We start from the raw sequence: 9,715 nt of genomic DNA, 5'->3' as shown, positions 1-9,715 counted from the left end.
AGGAGTACAGAAATACCACTTTACTATTATAGAATACAATAACAGCATTTTGAAAGCCTAAAAGAGTTTTTCGCTGCCTCCTCTTATACCCAACAGAATCAAGAATCAATTCTGAGGGGTTTTTTCTCACACTTTCCATATACCCATGACTCATTTGTTATTCTATTCTCCCTTCTCAGCTCCTGTATTCCTTCATCAAGCTTACTGCATTTTCCTTCCCAGAAATTCACCAATTTTCTTCCTTAAATTTTCTTGCATTGTGGTTAGCTGCAAAGTCGTGTCTGACCCATCACGACCCCATGGGCAACGTTCCTCCAGGCCTTCCTGTCCTCTACCATCTGCTGGAGTCCATTTAGGCTCACGCCTACTGCTTCAGTGACTCCATCCAGCCACCTCCTTCTCTGTTGTCCCCTTCTTCTATTGCCCTCAATCTTCCCCAGCATTAGGCTCTTCTCCAGTGAGTCCTTCCTTCTCATTAGGTGGCCAAAGTATTTGAGTTTTAGCTTCAGGATCTGGCCTTCTAAAGAGCAGTCAGGGTTGATCTGCTCTAGGACTGACCGGTTTGATCGCCTTGCAGTCCAAGGGACTCGCAGGAGTCTTCTCCAGCACCATAGTTCAAAGGCCTCAATTCTTTGGCGCTCGGCCTTTTTTATCGTCCAGCTTTCACTGCCATACATTGCAACTGGGAAGACCATAGCCTTGACTATACGCACTTTTGTTGACAGGGTGATGTCTCTGCTTTTTAGTGTGCTGTCTAGATTTGTCATGGCTTTCCTCCTGAGGAGCAAGCGTCTTTTAATTTCTTGGCTGAAGTCCCCGTCTGCGGTGACCTTGGAGCCCAGGAAAATAAAATCTGTCCCTACCTCCATTTCTTCCCCATTTATTTCTTGCATTAAAACTGGACAAATAGGGTTATTCACTGCTTTGTTCTTCAGGCAGAGGAGAGTTCGCATGTTGGTGGGGCAGAATTCAGGGGCAGTGGAGATTTAAAAGGGGGTGGGGTATCAACCATTTAGGTGGCATTTTTTAACCCCTTCCCTCCATCCCCTGTGGTATGTCCCTGGTAGAATTTATGTACTTTTATGACAATTCAAGGACTGGAAGATGACAGGCTAAGCATGAATGTCCACAAGTTATAGTAAAAAGGCCAAGATGGAGAGCGGAATGGTGTGTTGAAAGCTCCAGCCATGTTTTATGTCCCTCACAAGCACATATTGTAAATTCACAGTTGTGAATTCTTCCTCTTTGGTCCCCCAGATGACCAGAATCATAGAATCTTAGGGCTAGAAGTGATTTTGGAGGTCTTACATCCAAGGCAGGAGACTTTATTCTACGGGTGTCAAACTCGATTGCATAACGTGACGTATCGTGACTTTTTTGCCTTTGCGGAGTCGGGGTGGGCGTGGCCTGTGCATGATGCAACCGGCTGCAGGCCGCCAGTTTGACACCATTTCAGACAAGTGTCTGCCCAGTCTCTTCTTCAACACCTCCAACGATGGAGCACCCACAGCTTCTGAAGGCAAACTATTCCACTGATTAATTGTTCTTACTGTCAAGAAATTTCTCCTTAGTTCTAGGATAGATCTCTCCTTGGTAGATTTCCATCCATTGCTTCTTTTCTTGCCCTCAGGTGCTTTGGAGAACAAGCTGTCCACCCTCTTCTCTGTGACAGCTGCTCAAGTATTGGAAGACAGATATTATGTCCCCCGTAATCCTTTATTTATCCCCGTATATCTTCATAAATGATTTAGATATCTTCAAAAACAATTTAGATGACGGAATAGAAGGGGAACTCATCAAATTTTCAGATGACACCAAGTTGGCAGGAATTGCCAACACCCCAGAAGAAAGGCTCAAGATTCAGATGGATCTTGACATACTTCAAGACTGGGCCCTATCCAACAAAATGAATTTTTTTAAAAAAGTAACGTTTTAGGGGGGAAAACCCCCCAAATGTACAGGTACAGATTAAGTAAAACCTGGCTCAAAAGCAGTAAATCTGAGAGGGATCTTGGAGACCTAGTGGACAATTCCTTAGTATGAGCCAGCTGTGTGCGGCAGCAGCCAAAAAAAGCCAATGCAATCCTAGGTTGCATTAACAGAGGGATAGAATCAAGATCATGTGAAGTATTATTACTGCTTTATAAAGCCTTAGTAAGACCACACTTGGAATACTGCATCCAGTTTCGGTCACCACATTATAAAAAAGGCTTTGGAAGTAGTGCAGAGAAGAGCAACTAAGATGATTAGGGACCTGGAGACTCAAACATATGATGAACAGTTGCAGGCATTGGGTATGGTTAATCTAGTGAAAAGAAGTGAAAAGAAGAACCAGGGGTGACATGATAGCAGTCTTCCAATATCTCAGGGGCTGCCCCAAAGAAGAGGGAGTCAAGCTATTCTCCAAAGCACCTGAAAGCAGGACAAGAAGCAACGGATGGAAACTAGTCAAGGAGAGAAGCAACCTAGAACTATGGAGAAACTTCCTGACAGTTAGAACTTTGTGGGTGCTCCATCACCAGAGGCTTTTAAGAAGGGAACGGTCGGCCACCTGTCTGAAATGGTATAGCAGGGGTTGGACTAGAAGACCTCCAAAGTCCCTTCCAACTTTGTTATTCTGTTATTATTCTGTTACTTTCCAACACACATCTTTACTCGAGGCTCTCAGCATCCTGTTTATAATTAAACAAAAGTGTGTGCCTCTTAGGCTGCCTTAGAGTCCGGTGATGATATTTCCACTCGTTTGAAGAAAAGCCCTGATTAAATGCTATCAGTCTTAAGTCAAAGAACAGTCAGGGGGAGTGACCAATGGCGCTCCTTAACTCTCTCTGTACACTAGCGCCCCTTAGTGGTCAGACAGGTCATTGGATCTGTACAACTGTCAGAATGTTACATTTATGAAAGAAATCAATCCGTGGAATCCTTCCTTGCCTTCACAATTAAGTTTTTTTAACAGGAATTTTATTAAAAATTGCACTTAGAACAATAAAACCAACACGAACTAAACTAAAAAGTAAATAAATTGAAAGTGCAGCAAAAAGGAAGTAGAAAAGAAAAAATAGAAAAAGAAAAAAGAAAAAGAAATATATAAATGACTTCCCTTTCATCACAATGCATAAACAATTGTAGTAAATTCTTAGTAAACTACTCTCTCAAAAGACAACACATTATTTCTTCTTCTATATCTGATCTCTTATCCATACACAATTCCTTAAAACCCTGTTATTCCCATCCTGATCGGCAAAAGTCTATTAATTAAAGGTTACCAGAAACAACAGCAAAATAAACATTTTAGCCTTGATCAAACAAATCTTCATTTTTACTTTTAACTATCTTCATATTCAGTCCCTTCAAATAATGTGCTAGAATTTTATTTCTTTTCATTTTTTTTCCTTTGTCCCTTCTCACAAAATTCTTCAAAACTTTAACCAGTCTCTTATGTAAAGCTAGCACAGGAAAATTATACAGGTCCCTCTCTTGGTTTATTATTTGTATATAGTGTAAAATATAGAATGTCAGAGCTGGAAGGGACCTTGGTGGTGTTTAGTTCAAACTCCTGATCAACATCACGTGTCATTGTTTATATTATAATCTAGTATATTTTGTATATTTTATATTTTGTAACCTACTCAGAGTCTACTGAAATGGGCGACTATATTTAAATGCTGTGCTGGTGGTTCGTTGCACAGCCGGCCAGATGTTTAGACTGGATTGGGCATTTTGTCCATCTATCGAGTCCTTCCCAGGGACCTGGGATTGTTTGGTATGGATGTTTGGTGGTGTCTGAGATATTGCTATAGGATGCACAGCTGTTCCAAGTAAATTTTGGAATATTGGGTGCAGAATAATTACTTAAAGACTCCTCATTCATATTGTCCAAACTTTCGTATTTCAATTTTTGCTTCTTTTTCTGCCAGCTAACAGAAAATAACCTGATCCTCAAATAGGCCTTCAAAAAATTCCACATGGTCACTTAAATTGACAGATTGTCTATCTAGACTAGTGATGGCGAACCTTTTAGAGACCGAGTGCCCAAACTGCAACCCAAAACCCACTTTTATATTGTCGGGTGCCGGGTGGCCGTGGCCCATTGGGTGGGCGTGGCTATGGTGGTAATGGCAGACTGGGTGGGACTAAAAAGTTCAATCAATTCCAAGTTTGCGAGATCTTTTTTTCCCCACAAGAAGTTGAAATTGATTGATTGAACCTTATTTTTTTGCACATGGCGGTGGCGGCCTAAAGCGAAAAGGTTTTATAAAACCCAGCTGAAGGCCTAGGACTGCTTGGAGAGAGGGCTCTGCGTGCCACCTGTGGCACGCATGCCATAGGTTCACCACCACAGATCTAGACGAAAACATCTGTCGCCCTTTTCCTTTGTTCCTTTATTGTCCAGTACCTGTTCTTGCAATCCTGTTTGTAGTGGGATGCTTTCCTGTACTGGCAGTCCTCAACTTACAACAGTTCATTTAGTGACCAAAGTGTCTTATGACCATTTTCACCCTTATGACCAATGCAGCATCCCAACCATTGTTTCTTGTCCTGCCCTCTGGCACTTTGGAGAATAATTTGACCCCCTCCTCTTCTCTGTGGCAGCCTCTCAAATATGGGAATACTGCTATCCTGTCCCCCCTAGTCCTTCTTTTCTCTAGACTGGCCATACCCAAGTCCCGCAACCCTTCCTCCTGTTTCAGTCTCCAGGTCTTTAATCATCTTAGTTGCTCTTTGCCCTTTTTCTAAAGTCTCAACATCTTTTTTGTAATGTGGTGACCAAAATTGGATGCAGTATTCCAGGAGTGGTCTTCTTATTAAGGCATTATAGAGTGGTACTATTACTTCCCTCTCCCTCTCCGTGTGTGTGTGTGTGTGTGTGTGTGTTGATCTGGAGATGCTCCAAAGGGAGAGAGCCCCATCCTAAGCCTTCAGGGAAAGCAGATGCTGGTTTGCCACTTTCTCATCTTCACATGCTCCACCTCTCACACCTTGCAGTTTGGTGCCCCATTCCAAGAGGCCGCAAGAGTTGCTTCAAGAAGAACTCTCCTCTCCTTAACTTTGCTTCGACAACTTCTTGGGATGGCTAACTTTCGGAAAGAGGCACCATATTGCATGTGGATCCGGAAAGGAGCTAATGAAATGTAGCTTTTGGATTCGGAAACAGAACTGGTTAAAGACTGTATGATAAAGTGGGCACAAAATATTCAGGAACCAATTTCGTTGGACACCTGGGAGATAATTTGGGTCAGAAATGTTAAATTTACTCAGGCTCAAAACTTAAGAGAAAATTTTTATAAAATGTTTTATAGATGGCATCTGGATCCCAAGAAGTTGTCCAACATGTATCCTAATTTACAGTCTAAATGTTGGAGATGTGGTAGTTTAGAAGCTACCTATTTTCACATGTGGTGGACTTGTAGAAATAGAGGAATGGTGGAACATTCAAAAGATTTTTAAGAGAAAGATAAAGTTTTCTCCGCAATTGTTTTTATTGGGTATTGTTGTAGATTGTGATGTTAAAGAAACTAACTTCATGTTGAACATGATAACAGCAGCACGGTTACTGGTGGGACAATATTGGAAGAAGGATAGTTTGCCTACTATAGAAGAATGGGTGTTTAAAGTTTCGAATCTTGCAGAAATGTCTAAGATTTCTGCTTATTTGAAAGATCATTCACAGGAAAGATATATTTCAGTTTGGAGGAGATGGATAAATTATATTCAGAACAAATATGGGACTAAAAAGTTCCATTTAGCTTATGAGTAGATTTTAGTGGGATATTGTTATTGGTACTTTGTTTGTAGTTATGTTAAAGGGGAGTTAAAGCACATTATGAATTTGGTTAATTGTATATTATGCATAATTTTTATTTAGAATATGATTATTGTAACTATAATCCTGTATTTAGCTCTGGGAAGTGGGGGGGGAAGTGGGCGGGTTTGGGGTGGGGGGGATTTGGGGATATATTGTAACATTTTGTTTTTGTAAAACTCTTTAATAAAAAAAAAGAAATGTAGCTTTTGGTCTCTGCAGCAAAGACACAAAACCTAGTCACTAGAGCTGGGGGAATTCTAGAGAAGCAATCTATTTCAGGGGTCTTCAACCTTGGCCACTTTAAGACATGTGGACTTCAACTCCCAGAATTCCCCAGCCAGCTTTGCTGGCTGGGGAATTCTGGGAGTTGAAGTCCACAAGTCTTAAAGTGGTCAAGGTTGGTGATCCCTGATCTATTTCTTTTCCAGGCTTCCTCAATCTGTCGTCCACCCCTCTCCCTGTCGTGGGGAAGAGGGACCAGCCCACGCTGCCCACTGTAAGTTGGCGGGTCTGCTTTGAAGGAAACCGTTGGCAGCTTCTTCTCCCATCACTGCCCTCTCCAGCATTTTGGCCCCAACTCCACCCACACCCACACCCACAAGCTTCAAAGGGTTCTTTATTGTCAAAATATACGTCATCTATGTACAAGTGTCTCGTGACTATCGTTTATATACCACCACCCTTCTTTTTCTAAAATATTTATGCGGTCAACATCAGAAGAAGGGGAAGGCAGAAGGCAGAAGAGAAGGGGAAGGCAGAAGGCAGAAGAGGAGAGGAACTCAGTCTTTGCAATGGCTTTCATTGTAGACGAGGGAGTTCAGAAAAAACACAGAACAGTTTTGTTTCCCAGGCGAGGTCAGGGTAGTTAAATTCCCGTTACTAGAGTGGTGTGTTCCTTGAATGCCTCACCTAACTGAGTAGCAAAAAGTTCATCTATTTCCTCTGATTTGTTGGGTGGCCTGTAGTATCTAAAATTATAGCATTGCTTTTTTCTTCAATATTTACCCCAATGTCTTCAAGAAGGCTTTCAGCCTTAGTGTTGTGAATTTTTGTGGAAGTGTAGCAATTCCTCATAGACGATGCAACTCCCCCTCTTTTATTGAGTCTGTTCCTTTTTGAACAGTTCCTATCCTTCTAATAGTTCGTTGTGGGTTCCATCCTACCAAGTTTCACTAATAGCTACGATATCATATTTGCCCTCCTGTAAGAGGTAATCCTTGACTTATGATCAGAATGAAAACTTCTATTGCTAGGTGAGAGTTCTTAAGTGAGTTTTGCCCCATTTTATGACTTTTCTTGCCACAGTTGTTAAGTGAGTCACTGCAGTTGTTAAGTAATATGGTTCTTAAGTGAATCTGACTCCCCCCCCCATTGTCTTTGCTTGTCAGAAAGTCACAAAAGGTGATCACATGACCCTGGGACACTACGACTGGTCCAAGGCCCCCCTGCTCTGGAAACGGAAAGGCACAGTTACAGCAAGGATGCAGGAGGTATCGCAAGAGGCAGATGTTCCCATGGGCCACCAAGTATCCTGGGCAGAGGGTGGAAGGAGCAGCTGGCCATCACACATCTGGGAATGCAGGGGCAGATGAGAAGGTTCCTTGGTGGAGCAGTGGGCTAATGCCTCCTTAAGCAGTGGGCTAATGCCTCCTTAAGTAACACCAGCTGCCTGCAATTAGTGCAGGTTCGCATCCCACCAGGCTCAAGGTTGACTCAGCCTTCCATCCTTCCGAGGTAGGTAAAATGAGGACCCAGATTGTTGGGGGCAATTAAGCTGACTTTGTAATAATGCCACTTGGGGGGGGGGGGCGAAAGCCCTAATAAGCAGGCATATACATAGAATGAAGGCTACTGCTAAGCTTGTAAGCCGCCCTGAGTCTTCGGAGAAGGGTGGGATATAAATGGAATTAAAATAAAAATAAATAAATAAATATGTCCAGGGACATCCATGGAGGGAAGATCACCATAAGTAGGATAGGAGTATCCCCCCCACCCACCCCCCACACACATAAGGAGTGGGACTTCAATTGCAACACCCATCCACTATCTTGCAGACTTTGGCCCCCTTGTGAATGCCACTGCACAGCAACCTCAAGTGTGGTGGGGTCAGTCAACGAGTAACAGACTGACAAAGCAATGCCGCAGCATCAGAGTGCAAACAGCTCCCCTTTTCTACAAATATTGTGATGTCACAAAACAGAAGGGGCAGAATTACAGAGTCCGAAGAGTATTTGGAGGTCTTCTAGTCCAACCCTCTAGTCAAGTAGGAGACCCTATACCATTCCAGACTGGTATAGAGGATGTCCAACCTCTTCTTGAAAACCTCCAGGGATGGAGCGCCTCAAGTTCTGGAAGCAAGCCATTCCACTGATCCATTGTTTTCACTGTTGGGAAATTTCTTATTAATTGTAGATTGGATTTCCCTTTAATGATATTTTATCCGTTACTTCTTGTCCTGCCCTCAGGTGCTTTGGAGAATAGGCTGACTCCTTCTCTGTGACAGCCCCTCAAAACTGGAAGACTGCTATCATGTCACCTCCATCCTATGTTAGTGTCATGGTTCCGACAGATGCAATTCTTCAAAGAACCTTGAGGCATTGTTTACCTTAAGGAGTCTTTAATCTTTAATCAAAAGAGCATAGCTTTGGCACGTACATGGTCAAGACAAAATCTGGATTCCCCTCCCCTAAGCACATAGTGTCAAAGCACAGTTCCTCCCTCTAATTAACCGTCATAAATTACATTCTCCAATTAGTTTGAATTGTTAAGCTTTCCCTCCTGTTTAACCCGCCAAATTCTTATCTTCTCTTATTTCAAAACAGCCTTGAGAGACATTCTTCCTCCCCCCCCCCAGCATCAACTAATTCAGACTTGTCAAACACAATGACCGACGGGGGGGGGGGGGGGGGGGCAGATCCGGCCTGTGAAGTGGTTTCATGCGGCCCGCAAAGCCATCCTGGAAACAGTGAGGGAACGGCCCCCACTGCCTTGGCCCTGGCCCAGAGACCCTCCTTCTGCCAGAGACCCTCAGATCTGTCCCACTCCTGCCCAGGCCCCCATAGGCACCCTTGATGCGAACGATGTAGAGCTGGCCACGGCCACCCAGTAGGCCATACCGCACTCTAGCCACGCCCACCCAGTAGGCCACGCCCACCCAGGCCACACCCACCCAGCCCCCTGAGGGCAACCGCAATGTTGATGCGGCCCTCAATGAAATTGAGTGACACCCCTGAACTAATTCTAACTCTAAAAGTAACACACAAGTTTTAAAGAAGCAAAGCTGCCTCTCCACATGTTGTCACAGCAAGAACATCTGATGTTAGCAGTGTTGACAGACTAGATCAGGGGTAGGCAACCTTGGTTTCTTTATGACTCATGGATTTCAACTCCCAGAATTCCTGAGCCAGCCATTCTGAGGGAAAAGGGAGAGGTTTCCAAGCTGAGCCACGCTAGCTCAGGAATTCTGGGAGTTCAAGTCCACGAGTCATAAAAGAGCCTACCCCTGGACTAGACATACCTAATTCCCACAATTCGTATGGTTTAGCCTCCAGTTCCCTAAACACCTTTGTTGCTCTTCTCTGCACTCTTTCTAGAGTCTCAATATCTTGTTTGCATTGTGGTGGCCCAAACTGGATGCAATATTCTAAGTATGGTTTCACCAGTCCAGTATAAAGTGGTATTGTCACTTCATGTGACCTATTATTCTATATTCTATGTTCTCCAAAGAGCAGGGGTGTCAAACTCGCAACATCACATGACGTGTCACGATGTATCGTGACTTTTTTTTCATTGCCGGCAATGGGGTGGGCACGGTTTCGCCATGGCACATCTGGCCCACAGCTTGACACTCCTGCCAAGGAGCAATAAAGAGCTCTAAGGTGTATCCACACAGGTGGCTAATCCACATTC

The sequence above is a fragment of the Vipera berus genome (genome assembly GCF_964194415.1).
Source record: "Vipera berus genome assembly, chromosome: 10".
NCBI classification, from domain to species: domain Eukaryota; kingdom Metazoa; phylum Chordata; class Lepidosauria; order Squamata; family Viperidae; genus Vipera; species Vipera berus.
The sequence above is the reverse complement of the archived record's forward strand: the minus strand, read 5'-3'. Positions refer to the sequence as shown.